Here is a 19,915-nt window from a genome sequence, read left to right on the forward strand (position 1 = left end):
AAAAAGATTTCTGGTTTACACACACACATCTTGGGGACAAATCCCTATTGCTTTTCTCGAGATTTTTTTCTGTGCTTATGTAGTTGTGAGATGTGCTAAGGGCCAAACAAGCATGAGCTCTACTTGCTCTCTAAAAACGCATAACAGATATAACCTGGTTTCAATGATCAACCTTCTAATTACATTGATGGTAAAAACAAGTCCTGCCTGACCTCCCTCATCTGCGTTAAATGCCTTCATAACTCTTTCTTTTTTTTTGGGCCACACCGTGTGGCCTGTGGGATCTTAGTTCCCCGACCAGGGAACGATCCTGGGCCCCCAGCAATGAAAGCCCGGAATCCTAACCACTGGACCGCCAGGGAATTCCCTTTTTAACTGTTTCAAGAGCAGTTCTACATGTATCTTTTTTTTTCATTTTATTATTTTTTAAAAGTTCATTTTCTGTATCATTTACCTTAGCACAGTACCCTGACACACAGTAGAGCACAGTACCTTGACACACAGTAGATGCTAAATAAATGCTTACTGAAAGAATTAATTAAAAACAAGGTATTACACTCTCACCCCATTTTATATTTTGAAGAATAAAGTCCAGGGGTGGGAAGGGAACGAGGATAGGAGAAAGGGAAATCATAAAGGGGGAAATCAGATCTATTAGTATGGCTTATATTACTCTAGACCATACTTAAACCACTTATACATCATAAATTGGGATCTGGAGATGGCAGCTTACTCGAAAAACACACACAAGCACACTTCATGTAAACACTCATTTAAAACCGTCTGAAAGCCATTAGAATGATAGCTGAGCATTTTCAAAAAGGTAACAATTCCAGGGCTTCCCTGGTGGCGCAGTGGTTGAGAGTCCGCCTGCCGATGCAGGGGACATGGGTTTGTGCCCGCTCCGGGAAGATCCCATATGCCGCGGAGCGGCTGGGCCCGTGAGCCATGGCCGCTGAGCCTGCGCGTCCGGAGCCTGTGCTCCGCAACGGGAGAGGCCACAACAGTGAGAGGCCCGCGTACCGCAAAAAAAAAAGGTAACAATTCCAAAAGTAGTAAAAAAAAATTAAAAATATAAAGCCAAACTCTAATAATAGAAGCAAACTGTTTCCTATGTAAGTTTTAAAATGTCCCAAATTTTCACTAAAAAAAAAGGCTGTGGAGATACACCTACATGGTTACTTATAATTTCCTGATTCACATCTCCTTATCAAAACGTACTCTTTTAAAATACACATATAATTACAGAATTAAGTGAAAAATTAGACTGTAACTTGCTAAAAATATTCTTAATTCTAGTGTCTTAGCTAAACAGATTCTATTTTATTTTTCTTAAACATTATTTTATTGAGCCTCACATGCCATAAAATTCACCCTTTTAAAACATACAATTTGGTGATTTTTAGTATATTCACAAAGTTGCAAACATCACTATTTAATTCCGGAACATTTCCATCATTGCCCCCCAAAAAACCACACACCCATTAGCTGTCACTCTCTAGTCCCTGTTTCCCCCAGCCCCTGGCAACCAGAGAATTTCTGTCTTTACAGATTTGCCTATTCGAGACAGTTCACATATATATTATCATATGGTATGGGGCCTTTTGTGTCTGGCTTCTTTCATTTAGCATGCTTTTCAGGTTCATCCATGTTGTAGCATGTATCATTACTTCATCCTTTTTACTGCTGAACAATATTCCATTATACGGATATATCACATTTTGTTTATCCCATTTATCAGCTGACAAAAATTTGGGTTGTTTCCACTTTTTGCCTATTATGAATCATGCTACTATGAACATTCATGTACAAGTTTCTTTTCTTCTTTTTCTTTTTTAAAATTAATGACTAAATTTTTTAAACATCTTTATTGGAGTATAAGTGCTTTACAGTGATGTGTTAGTTTCTGCTTTATAACAAAGTGAATCAGCTATACATATACATATATCCCCATGTCTCCTCCCTCTTGTGTCTCCCTCCCATCCTCTCTATCCCACCCCCCTAGGGGGTCACAAAGCACCGAGTTGATCTCCCTGTGCTATGTGGCTGCTTCCCACTAGCTATGTATTTTACCCTAGGTTCTTCAGAACCTTTTTTTTTTTTTTTAGATTCCATATATATGTGTTACCATACGGTATTTGTTTTTCTCTTATTGACTTACTTCACTCTGTATGACAGACTCTAGGTCCTTCCACCTAACTACAAATAACTCAATTTCGTTTCTTTTTATGGCTGAGTAATATTCCATTGTATATATGTGCCACATCTTCCTTATCCATTCATCTGCTGATGGACACTTAGGTTGCTTCCATGTCCTGGCTATTGTAAATAGTGCTGCAATGAACATTGTGGTACATGACTCTTTTTGAATTATGGTTTTCTCAGGGTATAGGCCCAGTAGTGGGATTGCTGGGTCATATGGTAGTTCTATTTTTAGTTTTATAAGGAACCTCCATACTGCTCTCCATAGTGGCTATATCAACTTACATACCCACCAACAGTGCAAGAGAGTTCCCTTTTTTCCACACCCTCTCCAGCATTTACTGTTTGTAGATTTTTTGATGATGGCTATTCTGACAAGTGTGAGGTGATACCTCATTGCAGTTTTGATTTGCATTTCTCTAATGATTAGTGATGTTGAGCATCCTTTCATTTGCTTGTTGGCAATCTGTATATCTTCTTTGGAGAGATGTCTATTTAGGTCTTCAGCCCATGTTTGGATTGGGTTGTTTGTTTTTTGGATATTGAGCTGCATGAGCTGTTTGTATATTTTGGAGATTAATCCTTTGTCAGCTGCTTCATTTGCAAATACGTTCTCCCATTCTGAGGGTTGTCTTTTCGTCTTGTTTATGGTTTCCTTTGCTGTGCAAAAGCTTTTAAGTTTCATTAGCTCCCATTTGTTTATTTTTGTTTTTATTTCCATTTCTCTAGGAGGTGGGTCAAAAAGGATCTTGCTGCGATTTATGTCACAGAGTGTTCTGCCTATGTTTTCCTCTAAGAGTTTTATAGTGTCTGACTTTACATTTAGGTCTTTAGTCCATTCTGAGTTTGTTGTATACAGTGTTAGGGAGTGTTCTAATTTCATTCTTTTACATGTAGCTGTCCAGTTTTCCCAGCATCACTTACTGAAGAGGCTGTCTTTTCTCCATTGTATATTCTTGCCTCCTTTATCAAAGATAAGGTGACCAAATGTGTGTGTGTTTATCTCTGGGCTTTCTGTCCTGTTCCATTGATCTATATTTCTGTTTTTGTGCCAGTACCATAGTGTCTTGCTGACTGTAGCTTTGTAGTATAGTCTGAAGTCAGGGAGCCTGATTCCTCCAGTTCTGTTTTTCTTTCTCAAGATTGCTTTGGCTATTCGGGGTCTTTTGTGTTTCCATATAAATTGTGAATTTTTTTGTTCTAGTTCTGTGAAAAATGGCATTGGTACTTTGATAGGAATTGTACTGAATCTGTAGATTGCTTTGGGTAGTATAGTCATTTTCACAGTGTTGATTCTTCCAATCCAAGAACATGGTATATCTCACCATCTGTTTCTATTATCTTTAATTTCTTTCATCAGTATCTTAAAGTTTTCTGCATACACGTCTTTAGTCTCCTTAGGTAGGATTATTCCTAGGTATTTTATTCTTCTTGTTGCAATAGTAAATGGGAGTGTTTCCTTAATTTCTCTTTCAGATCTTTCATCATTTGTGTATAGGAATGCAAGAGATTTCTGTACATTAATTTTGTATCCTGCTACTCTACCAAATTCATTTATTAGCTCTAGTAGTTTTCTGGTACCATCTTTAGGATTCCCTATGTATAGTATCATGTTATCTGCAAACAGTGACAGTTTTACTTCTTCTTTTCCGATTTGGGTTCCTTTAATTTCTTTTATGTCTCTGATTGCTGTGGCTAAAACTTCTAAAACTACGCTGAATAGTAGTGGTGAGAGTGGGCAACCTTGTCTTGTTCCTGATCTTAGTGGAAATGGTTTCAGTTTTTCACCATTGAGGATGATGTTGGCTATGGGTTTGTCATATATGGCCTTTATTATGTTGAGGTAAGTTCCCTCTATGCCTACTTTCTGGAGGGTTTTTATCATAAATGGGTGTTGAATTTTGTCGAAATCTTTTTCTGCATCTATTCAGATGATCATATGGTTTTCATCCTTCTATTTGTTAATATGGTGTATCATATTGATTGATTTGCATATATTCAAGAATCCTTGCATTCCTGGGATAAACCCCATTTGATCATGGTGTATGATCCTTTTAATGTGCTGTTGGATTCTGTTTGCTAATATTTTGCTGAGGATTTTTGCATCTGTGTTCATCAGTGATATTGGCTTGTAGTTTTCTTTTTTTGTGACATCTTTGTCTGGTTTTGGTATCAGGGTGACGGTGGCCTCGTAGAATGAGTTTGGGAGTGTTCCTCCCTCTGCTATATTCTGGAAGAGTTTGAGAAGGATAGGTGTTAGCTATTCTCTAAATGTTTGATAGAATTCGCCTGTGAAGCCATTGGGCTCGGGCTTTGGTTTGCGGAAGATTTTTTTTTTTCTTTTGTGGTACGCGGGCCTCTCACTGTTGTGGCCTCTCCCATTGCAGAGCACAGGCTCCGGACGCGCAGGCTCAGCGGCCATGGCTCACGGGCCCAGCCACTCTGCGGCATGTGGAATCTTCCTGGACCGGGGAATGAACCCGTGTCCCCTGCATCGGCAGGCGGACTCTCAACCACTGCACCACCAGGGAAGCCCTGCCGAAGATTTTTTTTTTTTTTTTTTTTTTTTTTGCGGTACGCAGGCCTCTCACTGTTGTCGCCTCTCCCGTTACGGAGCACAGGCTCCGGATGCGCAGGCTTGGCGGCCATGGCTCACGGGCCCAGCTGCTCCGCGGAATGTGGGACCTTCCCGGACCAGGGCACGAACCCGTGTCCCCTGCATCGGCAGGCGGACTCTCAACCACTGCGCCACCAGGGAAGCCCCCTGACAAAGATTTTTAATCACAGTTTCAATTTCACTGCTTGTGACTGGTCTGTTTATATTTTCTATTTCTTCCTGGTTCAGTCTCAGAAGGTTGTACTTTTCTAAGAATTTGTCCATTTTTTCCAGGTTGTCCATTTTATTGGCATAGAGTTGCTTGTAGTAATCTCTCATGATCCTTTGTATTTCTGCAGTGGCAGTTGTTAATTCTCCTTTTTCATTTCTAATTCTATTGATCTGAGTCTTTTCCCTTTTTTTCTTGATGAGTCTGGCTAATGGTGTATCAATTATGTTTATCTTCTCAAAGAACCAGCTTTTAGTTTATTGATCTTTGCTATCATTTCCTTCATTTCTTTTTCATTTATTTCTCATCTGATCTTTATGATTTCTTTCCTTCTGCTAACTTTGGGGTTTTTTTGTTCTTCTTTCTCTAATTGTTTTAGGTGTAAGGTTAGGTTGTTTATTTGAGATGTTTCTTGAGGTAGGATTGTGTTGCTATAAACTTCCTTCCTAGAACTGCTTTTGCTGCATCTCACAGGTTTTGGATCATCGTATTTTTGTTGTCATTTGTCTCTAGGTATTTTTGATTTCCTCTTGGGTTTCTTCAGTGAACTCTTGGTTATTTAGTAGTGTATTGTTTAGCCTCCATGTGTTTGTATTTTTTACAGGTTTTTTTCCCTGCAATTGATATCTAGTCTTACAGTGTTGTGGTCAGAAAAGATACTTGATACAATTTCAATTTCCTGAAAGTTACCAAGGCTTGATTTGTGACCCAAGATATGATCTATCCTGGAGAATGGTCCATGAGCACTTGAGAAGAAAGTGTATTCTGTTGTTTTTGGATGGAGTGTCCTCTAAATGTCAATTACATCCATGTTGTTGAATGTGTCATTTAAAGCTTGTGTTTCCTTATTTAATTTCTTTTTGGATGATCTGTCTACTGGTGAAAGTGGGGTGTTAAAGTCCCCTATTATGACTGTGCTACTGTCGATTTCCCCTTTCATGGCTGTTAGCATTTTCCTTATGTATTGAGGTGCTCCTATGTTGCGTGCATAAATATTTACAATTGTTATATCTTCTTCTTGGATTGATCCCTTGATCATTATGTGCCCTTCTTTGTCTTTTGTAACAGTCTTTAAAGTCTATTTTGTCTGATATGAGAATTGCTACTCAAGCTTTCTTTTGATTTCCATTTGTATGGAGTATCTTTTTCCATCCCCTCACTTTCAGTCTGTATGTGCCACTAGGTCTGAAGTGGGTCTCCTGTAGAAAACATATATATGGGTCTTGTTTTTGTATCCATTCAGCCAGTCTATGTCTTTTGGTTGGAGCATTTAATCCATTTACATTTAAGGTAATTATTGGTATGTTTGTTCCTATTACCATTTTCTTAATTGTTTTGGGTTTGTTATTGTAGGTCTTTTCCTTCTCTTGTGTTTCCTGCCTAGAGAAGTTCCTTTAGCATTTGTTGTAAAGCTGGTTTGGTGGTGCTGAAATCTCTTAGTTTTTGCTTGTCTGTAAAGGTTTTAATTTCTCCGTTGAATCTGAACAAGATCCTTGTTGGGTAGAGTAATCTTGGTTGTAGGTTTTCCCTTTCATGACTTTAAATATGTCCTGCCACTCCCTCCTGGCTTGTAGAGTTTCTGCTTAAAGATCAGCTGTTAACCTTATGGGGATTCCCTTGTATGTTATTTGTTGCTTTTCCCTTGCTGCTTTTAATATTTTTCTTTGTATTTAATTTTTGATAGTTTGATTAGTATGTGTCTTGGCACGTTTCTCCTTGAATTTATCCTGTATGGGACTCTCTGCACTTCCTGGACTTGATTGTCTATTTCCTTTCCCATATTAGGGAAGTTTTCAACTATAATCTCTTCAAGTATTTTCTCAGTCCCTCTGGGACCCTATAATTTGAATGTTGGTGTGTTTAATGTTGTCCCAGAGGTCTCTGAGGCTGTCCTTAATTCTTTTCATTCTTTTTTCTTTATTCTGCTCTGCAGTAGTTATTTCCACTATTTTATCTTCCAGGTCACTATCTGTTCCTCTGCCTCAGTTGTTCTATTGATTCCTTCTAGAGAATTTTAAATTCCATTTATTGTGTTGTTCATCATTGTTTGTTTGCTCTTTAGTTCTTCTAGGTCCTTGTTAAACGTTTCTTGTACTTTCTCCATTCTATTTCCAAGATTTTGGATCATCTTTACTATCATTAATCTGAATGCGTTTTCTGGTAGACTACCTATTTCTTTTGTTTGATTTGCTGGGTTTTTACCTTTCTCCTTCATCTGCTGTGTGTTTCTCTGTCTTCTCATTTTGCTTAACTTACTGCATTTGGGGTCTCCTTTTCACAGGCTGCAGGTTCGTAGTTCCTGTTGTTTTTGATGTCTGCCCCCAGTGGGTAAGGTTGGTTCAGTGGGTTGTGTAAGTTTCCTGGTGGAGGGGACTAGTGCCTGTGTTATGGTGGATGAGGCTGGATCTTGTCTTTCTGGTGGGCAGGACCACATCTGGTGGTGTGTTTTGGGGTATCTGTGAACTTACTATGATTTTAGGCAGCCTCTCTGCTAATGGGTGGGGTTGTGTTCCTGTCTTGCTAGTTGTTTGGCATAGGGTGTCCAGTACTGTAGCTTGCTGGTCGTTGTGTGGAGCTGGGTCTTAGCATTGAGATCAAGATCTCTGGGAGAGCTCTTGCCAATTGATATTATGAGGGGCCAGGAGGTCTCTGGTGGACCAATGCCCTGAACTCGGCTTTCCAACCTCAGAGGCTCAGGTCCGACACGTGGCCGGAGTACCAAGACCCAGTCAGTCACATGGCTTTTGGGAAGTCTGAGGTCTTCTGCCAGCGTTCAGTAGGTGTTCTGTAAGTGTTGTTCTACATGTAGATGTATTTTTGATATATCTGTGGGGAGGAAGGTGATCTCCATGTCTTACTCCTCCGCCATCTTGAAGGTCCTCCCATGTACAAGTTTTTATGTACAGATGTTTTTAGTTCTCTTGGGTATATGTCTATGAGAGGTATTGCTGGGTCATATGGAAACTCTATGTTTCAGCTTTTTGAGAAACTGCCAAACTGTTCTATTTTACTTTTGTTTTTTTACATGGAAGTAATACATACTCACTACAGAAAATTTAGGAACAGCCGATAAACAAAATAATAATTTTACTCCCATTGGCTAGAGAGAAACACAATTCACTTTAAAAACAATTTATTTAGTTAAAATAAATTATTTTAATTAATTTATTTTATTTATTTAATTTTTGGCTGCATTGGGTCTTCATTGTTGCATGCGGGCTTTCTCTGGTTGTGGCGAGCGGGGGCTACTCTTCACTGTGGTGCGCAGGCTTCTAATTGTGGTGGCTTCTCTTGTTGGGAGCACGAGCTCTATGTGTGTGGGCTTCAGTAATCATGGCACATGGGCTCAGCAGTTGTGGTGCATGGGCTCAGTAGTTGTGGCTCATGGGCTCTAGAGCGCAGGCTCGGTAGTTCTGATGCACAGGCTTTTTTGCTCTGCGGCATGTAGGATCTTCCTGGACCAGGGCTCAAACCTGTGTCTCCTGAATTGGCAGGCGGACTCTTAACTACTGCACCACCATGGAAGCCCCGCACAATTCACTTTTTTTTTTCCCGAGTTTTGTCTGTATTATATATACTTATTTTTAAGACAAAAATCGTACTATAGGTACTGTTTCATAATCTGCTTTTCTTGCTTTGCTTAGCAATTCTAGAGTTCTGAAAAACTCTAGAGTTCTGTCAGACTTGCTTCAGTGGAGGGACTGATTCTTGGAGCTCCTTACTCCATTTTCCGTAATGTCACTTGATAGTAGGGGGCTGCTAACCATGCAGGGGGGCTCCTGGGTATCTGAGTGCCCTTCGTGGGCAGACACTCAGACAGACACGCTGAGCTCTGGCTGAGCAGTCACAGGACTCACAGCGAGGAAGGAGAAAATAGATCAATTGGTTTGAGATAAGTGTAATTAGGCCTAGAGAGATCTAAGGTCACACAGCTGGTTTCAGAACTAGAATCAAAACCTAGTTTTGACTCCAAAATTCAGTTTTTTTTTCTATTATTTTATGTTGCTGCTCTATAGGATGTCACTATTAAGTCTGAAATCTGGTCATGAGTTATACTACTGATGACCAGAATTGAGTAGACTTTAGCTGACTGGCTAGGCTGGCTTCTTTCTCCTTCATCTCTCCTGTGCTCCCCTTTAGGAATTACATGCTTGACCTTCCAGAGAGAGAAGAGCTTCTGAGACACTCAGTTGCTTTCTAAACTAACAGACCTGTCTCTTCAGGTCCAAGATTACTTAACATTTTGCATCAAAAGGGTGTTTCATGAATATGACCGGTGCCAATTTATAACATGGGATAAGTAAAGATTCAACTTAAATGCTGAAGTTTTTGAGAAAAACTCTATTAAGATAACTTGTTCTCATGTTGATGTAATCTCTCATCATATTTTATTCTACTGAGAAAGCTTTGACATTTTAAAAAGTTATTTTAAAATTTTTCTAAAAATGTAATCAATTTACAAAAGCCTCAAGGGAAGAACAGATAAAATTAGCCCAGCACCATATGGTAAAACAACTGTAGACACCAAGAACAGCCTAGAAACAATTTCTGTACCTCAGAATCTAATGCTTTTGTCAGATCAATATGATAAAAGAAAGCCATACCTCCTATGCACCAACAATAAATTTAGGGCATACGAACAAGAAGGCACTTTGGCCTGCACTGTGAAACACGGAGGTAATGAATACCCTCTGTGGAGTTCATATTCCTAAATAAATGCTTCTTTGTTTAGGATATCCACTGGCTTCCAAGAGATTTTCTAAGGCAGAAACCACTGAAATAATCCAGTGAGAAATGACCACTGCAACTATAGCTGAGCCAAGGGATAAAAGATGAGCTAATCCATATATTTAGTAACAGATGTGGTCTTCTTACCCCTGGCACCCAAGAAGTGGCAGTCCCAGGGTGGCAACAGAACGGGAACACCATCCCATCCTTCTCAAAATATTCCAAAGTATACTGACATCTGGAATTTACTTTGAAATTTGTAAAAAATGATGCGTGGTTAAAGAGATGGACAGATAGATAGATATGTGATAAAAATAATAAAATATTAATGATATAATCAAGGCAAGTAAACGAGGGTTTACTGTAAAATTGTCCTTTTTTGGGGTATATCCGAAAATTTTCCTAATAAAATGTTGAAGAAAAATACACAAAGAGGAAAAACATTCCAACAGGGTATACAAATAAGACAAGCTTTGGAAGGCAGTTTTTTAAAGAAATTTAATAACCACTCAAGACTCAGATCTGTGTGTGCATCTCTTCAATGCAAATTAGGCTTGTGACAGACAAATGAATGCTCTCTAGGAAACAGTCTCTGTGAGACCATCAATACAAATAATTATATATCTAGGCTTATAGAGAAAACTGACCTTTCTTTAACTATGGCAAAGAGTAAACATTTAAAAAACAAACAAAAGTGCATTAAGGCTAACAGACCAGCTCGTCCAAATGCAAATATAAACAGCTGCAGCAAGAGGAAAAGGGGAAGGGGAAGTGGGGGCAAAAGAGCTCTAACTGGATTTAGACTAAAGCTTATTTACTCATGGAAAACAACTATGAATCATCTTAAAAGAAGTCAGTCACAGGACTGGCAGAAGAAAGGGTGTGTGTAATACAGACAAAGGTCTCGTGCAAACAGGAGCAGAGCTGTATTTCCTCACATTCTTCCATTATGGCTGCACAGCGTAGCCTGGAAGTACCTCTGTTCCTCAGAACAAAAGATAATTTCAGGCTTATTCTTAGGGTTCAGGCCATGTATGCTATTCCCTACACGGAGCAGAGGATAAAAACATGTTCTTCAGACAAAACCTGGTATCACTTTAGTGCCAAACGTAAGTCAAAAAACATGCTTATTTTTTTCTCAAGTATATTTATTAAACCAAGGCAGGGAAACATAGAGAGCAGGGTGGGTAAAACCCACCTGGGTCTACTGAGTTTCTAGAAGACTCATTATTCCATTTACAAGAGTCAAATCTCTTTAGGATCTGTTCCTTATTTATGGCACTAAGGAATAGGACTACAATTGGCAGGTACTCCTACCCCAGGAAATGAGTTTTGGAAGAATGTAAAGCAATTTGAAGCAGGTCCTAGAAAACAATCTAAAAATAATAGCTTGAGAAATGTTCATTCCAGATAACTTGTTTAAAAAAAAAAAAAGATTAAATAAAGCAGAGTCACTTTTTGGGTGAGCAGGGAAACATAGAGAGCAGGGTGGGTAAAACTGCGGACTCAGAGCCAGGATGCTTCAGCTTGTATCCAGTCTCTGTTACTTATCGGCTGTGCGACCTTAAGATAGTGACTTATGTTCTTGGGATCTCAGTTCTCCTTATCTTTAAAACAGGGATAACCATGACATGTGAGGATTAAAATGAGTTAATACATGTAGTGTGCCTAGGACAGAGTCTGCTGGTTAACTCTGGTAGCTGCTACTACTATCCACATGATCAAGCCAAAAAAGAGTCCAGTGTAACCTAATCACCTCCCTCCCACACACATTTATTTAAAACAAACATAATGAAAAGGATATTGAGAACATACTGGCTCTCTTGGAGCCCTCATCCCTTTGAGTTTCTGACTTATGTCCCTTCTCCCTTTCACCCCCACCCCCCTGCAACATTCTGAAAGGGCCATGCTTGCCATCTTCACTTCCACAGCAGTAACTCATCCTAGCCTGGCTTCCTCCCATGTTACTCTCTTGAAATTGTTTTACGTAATAACACTAAAGACTTTCTAAATTTTAAGTTCAATGAATTATTTTCAGTCTTTATACTTAACCATGATTTAGTATTTAACACTTCTAATAAATCCCCACTTTTTGAAATACATTCTGTTCTTGGGCTTTACATAATAATACTTTCTTCTAGTTCTTTTTTTGGTCCTCTCTTTCTGATATATCTTTAATGAGTCCTCCTCTTCTGCCCATCCCTAAAATATTGCCAATCTTAGGTTCTATATTTTATTATTTTTTTCTTCTTCATGATCTCCCTGGGTAATCTCAAAGGAACAGACTGATGGCTTTTATAACCATCTCAGTGGTGATGGTTTACGTATCTGTTCCAGATCCCATTCCTAAACTCCTGTATAGCATTTCCAGCAATTCACAAGAGTTACCTATGTGGATTTCCAATAGATATCTCAAACTTAAAATGTTCAGAACTAAAGTTATTTTCTCACTCACCTTAACCTATTCTTTATTTTCCATTCATTATCTCAGTTAATGAAATATCACCATCTGCCTGGTCTCCCAAGATAGTAACTTGGGACTCACCAGGATTTCTTCTTTCTTGACCTTTACATCTAATTTGTCACAGGTCCTATCAATTATTCTTGAGGAATATCTCCCAGATATAATTTCTGTTTTCTTTTCCCATTCCACTGTTGCTCATAATGATATAATCTTTGGAGGTGTTGCCAGATTACTCTAAGCCTCAGTTTTGTTATCTGTAAAATGAGGATAATAAGAACATCTATCTCATAAGGCTAAACAAGAAAATGTACATTAAGTTCGTAGTTCAGAACCTAGTTAATCCTCAATGAATGACAGTCATATAGTTCAGATTCTCAACGTCTCTTGCTTTTTACCATGTACTTAAACAAGCTTTTAATGAATAACTTTGCATTCCACACAGCCCTCCTGTATACAGTCATCAATGATATGTATCTGATATAATCATTTCAGCCCCTACACTTCTACCCTCATATCTCATCAACTTACCCTACCACAATCACCCAACCTAGTAAGTCCTTATTAACTAGGACAGTTCTTGTCACAGGGTATGTACATTTAATAACATTTAATAAATGAATTAGTGAATGAAAACAGTGAATATGAATTTTCCATTCTTAACGGCAGGGAAATGTTTATAGACTTGGCTTTGGTAGGACAGCAGGGCTACAGGAAGACAGTTATAGGATGCAAACCAAAGTCTTTGAAAATCACTTGAACCATATTATAATAAAAAGAAATGAATCATTTGTTTGACACCTTTCAAGGATAAATTCCTGTTTAAAGGCTTCTGTCATAAACAAGAGGGCCATTAAGTAACAAGACATTCAGGGAAGAAAAACTGTTATTTTCGAAGCTCTGTACACATCACAGGCAAGGCCTGGATGCTGGCCAAGACACAAACAATCATATTCCTACAGGAAGCTGGGGGAAGGGAGAAAATGTGCCTTAGAGCTAGTGTCCAGAGAGGACAGGATATATTTTTTTAAAGACTAGTTTTCCTTTCTTTTAGAAAAGTTACTGAGAAGGCTGAAGTCACACATATCCACTTAGTAACTAAAGTCTTGCTAATGTGACATGTGGGATTTATTCTGTGCAAATAATAACCATATTTTTCTTCATCATTATAAGTAAATATGTATTTTAGCTTACAGAAAACCCAAGTCTAACTCTCAAGCCAGTCATTTTCTAAGGAGAGATGGGTTGATGCTCTGGTTCATTTCATCTATAATTTTCTTTTTAAAAATCTGACATGAATTTCCACTTTTGGTGAAGGAGAAACAAGGACTAGATTTGCCCTCCCACCTAAAACAACTCCAGAACAAACATATAAAGCTCTAGACAAAGTATATGAAATGACGGTTTTCAAGACACTAGACACAGGCAATGAAAAACAGTAATCCCTGAGAGATGAAAAACAAATGAGGTAAACCCTATGCCCACTCACAACATTGAGAAAATTTTCAGACCACTATGGAGGGAGAGAGAGCCCAGTCAGATTCTGGGAGACTCCCTTAGTTGAGTAGACTGAGCTGAGAATCCAGGGAGACCAAGGCAGCCACTGTTCAAAGAACAGAGTACTGGAAAGGAGAGAGCTGTACAGAAGTAATTCTGGAGACCTGTGGGGAGTAACCCTTGAGTAATCAGCAGGATAGTGATTAGCGCAAGTATGAGGATTGGAGACAAGAGTATCTGCAGCTTACACTGGGCCAGGAATAGTGCCTGCTCCTACCAGCCAGCATGGAAAACCTCACAATGCACAGGACATTGGATAAATCCAGGAAGACCTTGACTCAGTCGTATGGAATAATGAGATCTGTAAATATTGCCCTGGTTCTACTCAACAAATTTTAAAGGCAAGACCCAAAATTGATCATACTGTTTCCAAATAAGTAAGTCACATTCCAGAAAAAAGCTGAAGAATATTTATAGGAATACAAAAATATCCAACACCCGATAAGGTAAAACTCCCAATGTTTGGCATCCAAATGAAGATTGTCAGGCAAGCAGAAAGAAGCAGGAAAATATGAGCCATAAGTAGGAGAAAAACCAATCAACTGAAACTGACCCAGAACTGACCCAGATGTTAGAATTAGCAGAGAAAAGTATTAAAACCACGACTATATTCTATCTGTTCAAAAGGGACATGGAAGATACAAAAGACCCACATTGTGCTTCTACAGAAAAAAACATCAGAAATGAAAAATACACTAGATGGGATTTGGGACAAATCTGACATTACAAAAGAAAAGATGAGTAACCTTGAAGACACAGTAATAAAAACAATGCAAGGGCTTCCCTGGTGGCGCAGTGGTTGAGAGTCCACCTGCCGATGCAGGGGACGTGGGTTTGTGCCCCGGTCCGGGAGGATCCCACATGCTGCGGAGCGGCTGGGCCCTTGAGCCATGGCCGCTGAGCCTGCGCGTCCGGAGCCTGTGCTCCGCAACGGGAGAGGCCCCAACAGTGAGAGGCCCACGTACCGCAAAAAAAAAAAACGCACAAAAAAACAATGCAAAATGAAATACACAGAGAAAAAAGAGATAAACATAAAAAAACTATTAAAAAAAATAAAAAGAGCATCTGTGAACTGTGGGACAACTCCAAGTGGTTAAGTATAGGTGTAACTGGAGTCCTTAAAGGTGGAGGACAAAAAAACATATTTAAGTAAATAATGGCTATGAAATTTCCAAATATGACAAAAACTATAAACTTACTGATCCAGGAAACTCAATGAGCCCCAAGGCAAGAAACATGAAGAAAATGACACCAAGGCACATCACAGTCAACTTGCTCAAAACCAGTGATAAAGAGAAAAAAAATGCAGCCACAGAATAAAAAGACACATTAAGTACAGAGGAACAAAGATAAGGATGACAGCAGATCTCTTGTCAAAAACAATGCAAATGAGAAGGCAGTAGACCTAAAGCTTTAAATTATGAGAAGAAAAAACATGTCAATCTGGAATTCTATACCCACCAAAAATATCTTTCAAAAATAACGATGAAATAAAGATTTTCAGACATATAAAAGCTGAAAAAATTAATAATTAGTTACCAGCAGACCCATAACATAAGAAATGTTAAAAGAAGTCCTTTAGGCAGAAGAAAAATGACATCAGATACAAAAATACGACAAAAGAAATGAAGAGCACCAGAAATGGGAACTATGTGGATTAACATATAAGATTTTTTTCACAACTCTTTAAAAGATAACTGACTTTTATATGGTGGGGTTTATAACATTTAGATAAATAAACTGTCTCACAACAATAACATAAAGGCTCAGAGGAGAGAAACAGAAATATACTATTGTGCAGAAAAGAGTTAACATAACAGGCCTAAGACTACTAACCCTTAGAAAGCCTGCTTACAAGATTGGCCCTTACTGAAGTCTGGGAACGTAGATTTCAAGAGGATTCACACCATTCCAAGAACTAAGAAGAATGGCTCACTGTGCCTAACTTGTTTGTACAAACAATATTGTTTATGCTGAATACTTGCTTTTCTTCTGGAAATCTGGAATTCTGGTATTTTTTTTTAGGCAAGGAGGTCTATGTGACCAGACCTCCATAAAAATCTTGGGCACTGAATCTCTAATGAGATCTCCTGGTAGACATTTCACACAGGTCACAACTTATTGCTGGAGGAATTAAGTGCATGTTGTGTGACTTCACTGAGAGAGAACACTTGGAAGCTTGTGTCCACTTTCCTCTGGACTTTCGCCCATCTACCTTTCCCTTTGCTGATTTTGTTTTGTATCATTCTACTGTAATAAAGCATAGCTATGGGAATGACTATATGCTGAGTACTGTGAGTCCTCCTAGTGAATCAGTGAACCTGAGGGACACCCCAGACACAAGTATTATAAAGGCCTTGAAAAATTTACCAAGACAGACCATATTTTGGCTCATGAAAAATTCTGGATAAATGTAAAAGAATTCATGCTGTTCAAAGTGTGTTCTTTGACCATAACAGAACTAAGTTAGGAATCAACAGCAGATATATATCTGGAAATTCCCCAGAAATATCCCTGAGATGAAGAAGAAATCAAAAAGCAAATTAGTATTTTGAACTGGATGAAAGTGAAAATACAAAAATCTGTGAAATACAGCTAAAGCAGTACTTAACAGGGAAATTTATAGCATTAAAATGCTTATATTAGAATAGAAGAAAGGTCTATGTCAATGACCTCACCGTTTACCTCAGCAAATTAGCAAATAAAGAAAAAAATCCCAAAGTAAGCAGAAGAAAGGAAATATAAAAATCGGAGTGGAAATAAAATAGTAAACAGAAAAACAATAGAAAAATTAATGAAAATAAAAGATTTAATAAGCTCAATAAAACTGATAAATCTCTAAGCAGACTAATAAGGAAAGAAAGAGAAGACATATCAATAAGGATAGAATCAAGAATGAGGGATAACATGACTACAGATTAAAAGGGTTAAGGGATAACTATGAACAATTTTATACCAATAAATTCAACAGGTTATATAAAATAGACAAATATCTTGAAAGACACAAACTAATGAAGCCCACTAAAAAAACCCACACATGACCTGAATAGCCTATATCTACTAAAGTAACTGAATTGATAGTTAAAACCTTCCCATAATTAAAACTGCAGACCCTGATGGCTTCATGAGCAAAAACCAATCATTTAAGGAAGAAATAACATCTATTTTACACAAACTCTTTATAAAACTAAAGAGGAGAGAATACTTTCTCATTACTATGGTATTAAAACCAGACAAAGACATTGCAAGAAAACTATAACCCAATATATCTCATGAACACAGATGCAAAAAAATATAAAAATTATAGTAAATTGAAGCCAATATAAAAAAATACACCATGATCAAGTGGATTTTATACTAGGAATTCAAAGTTGGCTTAACATTTGAAAAATCAATGTAATTCATCATATTAACAAAGCAAAAAAAAACCCATATGATTATTTCCACAGATACAGAAAAACCACTTGACAAAATCCAACATAAACTCCTGATTAAAAAATAAAAAATCAAACAACTCTTACAAACTAACAATAGTAGGGGAACAACCTCAACCTGATAAAGTGCATCTACTGAAAACCTATCACTAACGTATCTCATGGTGAAAGACTGAATGCTTTCTCTCAAAGATCAGAATAAGGTAAGGATTTCTGCTCTCTTTGCTTCTATTCAACAATGTACTAGTTCTAGTCAGAGTCACAAGATAAGAAAAAGAAAAAGGAAGAAGTAAAACTATGTTTGCAGACTATATGATTATCTTAATGTAGAAAATCCTATGGAATCTATTAAAAAGTCATTAGAGGGGGCTTCCCTGGTGGCGCAGTGGTTGAGAGTCCACCTGCCGATGCAGGGGACACAGGTTCGTGCCCTGGTCCGGGAAGATCCCACATGCCGCGGAGCAGCTAGGCCTGTGAGCCATGGCCGCTGAGCCTGCACGTCTGGAGCCTGTGCTCCGCAATGGGAGAGGCCACAATAGTGAGAGGCCCGCATACCGCAAAAAAAAAAAAAAAAGTCATTAGAAATAATAAATGAGTTTAGCAAGGTTTCAGGATACAGAAGCAATAGCAAGGTTTCAGGATATTCAGAAGCAATATACAAAAATCAATAGTACTTCTATGTAATTGTTCACTAGCAATGAACAATTAGAAACAGAAAGCAATACTATTTATAATAGCATAAGAAATATGAAATACTGAAGGGTAAATATGACAAAATATGTTCAACCTCTGTACATCTACAAAACATTGCTGAGAGAAGTTAAGGAAGACCTAAATGAATGGAGAGATATATTATGTTCATGGATTGGAAGATTCAACATTGATAAGAAGTCAATTTTCCTCAAATTGATTTACAGATCCAATGCAATCCCCATCGAAATTCCAGCAGGCTTTATGGGTAGAAATTTACAAGGTTTCATATGGAAATACAAAGAACCTGGAATAGCCATAACAATTCTGAAAATGAACAACAACATTGGAGGGTTAACAATACCTGATTTTAAGCTTTATTATAAAGCTACAGTAATCAAGAAGGTGTGGTATTAGCATCAAGATAAGACAAACAGATGAATGGAACAGAAGCAGTCCAGAAACAGATCCATACATATATGGATGACTGATTTTTGACAGTGCAAAGGTGCAAAAGGAATTCCGTAGAGGAAGAACAGTATTTGCAACAAATGATGTTAGAACAGTTGTATATCTACATGCCAAAAACAAAACCCCAGAAAACTTTGATACATATCACGCACTGCACCACATACAAAAATTAACCCAAAATCAATCACAGACCTAAATGTAAAACCTAAAACTGTAAAACGTCTAGAAGAAAATACAGGAGAAAATATTTGTGACTTTGGGTTTGTCAAAGAAATCTTAGATACAATCCCAGAAGAACAAATCCATCAAAGGCAAAAATTCATAAACTGGACTTCTAAGAACTTCTGCTCTTTAAAAGATACTGTTAAGAAAACGAAAAGACAAGCCCAAAACTGGGAAAACATATTTGCAAAGTACCCATCTGATAAAGGACTTGTATCCAAATTATATAACGAACCCTTGAAGCTCATTAATAAGAAAAGAAACCATCCAATAAAAGGGGACAAAATATCTGAATAGACACTTCACTAAAAAAGATATCTGATGGCAAATAATCATATGAGATGATTAACAATAAGCACAATGTTGTACAGCAGATCCCTAGAACTTTTTCATCTTGCATGACTCAAACTTTATATGCCCAATCAACAGCAACTCCCCATTTTCCACTCCCTGCAGGGCTTAGCAACCACCATCCGGCAATTAGTGTTTATATGCAACTGTTTCCCATCCCTAACACCCCGGTGTACTGAACTATGTACAATAAGCCATCGTATTGCTATTATTATATTACTTAAAGCTTTTTATATTATATTGTCTATGACATAGGATAGCATGGTGGTTAAGAGCACAGGCTCCAGAGTCTTCCACATATGAAATGAATCCTTGCACTGCCAACTACTAGACCTGTAACTCTAAGCAAGTTACTTAATCTCTCTAAGTCCCAGTTTCCTTACTACCCCACTTGCATCAAAGCGTTGTGAGGATTAAATAACATGTTTAAAGCTCTTAACACTGGGTCTATAAAGAATAAGAACTCCAATAAATGTAAGCTATCATTTTTATCTGTTTAAAAGTGCCCCATTCTCAGCATTTGTCTTAGTGTTTTAAGAAGTCTATTGTATTCTACTAATGTGGGGATAAAAAAGGGAAAAGGCTTATTTGCCTCTTGAAAATAACACTTTGAGTCTCTGAAAAACTTGTATATTAAATTTCAGCTTTCTGACATCCGTCTTATAGAAAAACATTTGTTGAGAAAAACCTGGAATCATTGCTGAGTGGAATTTTCAGGAAGGGAACAATGATCCTTGAAAAATAGTGGAAGAAATAGGGAAAATCCAACTCTCCTAAATGTTGCTACTTTTCACATGTTTCCTCACACTTAATATCTCAAAATGTGGGGAAAGTATAAAAATGGTAAACCTTTTAAAATGTGAAACATCTGATAAAAGAATTATATAACTATGTCAACATAGTTTTGTGCTATTAGATTGTTGGTCTTGAAGGTGAGATTTTTATTGGGGAATCAGAACTGGCTAATTACTTGA

At 37.8% G+C, this 19,915-nt stretch overlaps 1 protein-coding gene across 8 annotated transcripts in view; it reads right to left on the reverse strand.

The window, feature by feature from the left end:
- Positions 1–19,915, reverse strand: part of TANC2 (tetratricopeptide repeat, ankyrin repeat and coiled-coil containing 2) — a 357,539-nt gene that overhangs the window by 97,372 nt on the left and 240,252 nt on the right. The window lies entirely within an intron of this gene.

Source organism: Globicephala melas, chromosome 20 (genome assembly GCF_963455315.2).
Source record: "Globicephala melas chromosome 20, mGloMel1.2, whole genome shotgun sequence".
Lineage (NCBI taxonomy): Eukaryota > Metazoa > Chordata > Mammalia > Artiodactyla > Delphinidae > Globicephala > Globicephala melas.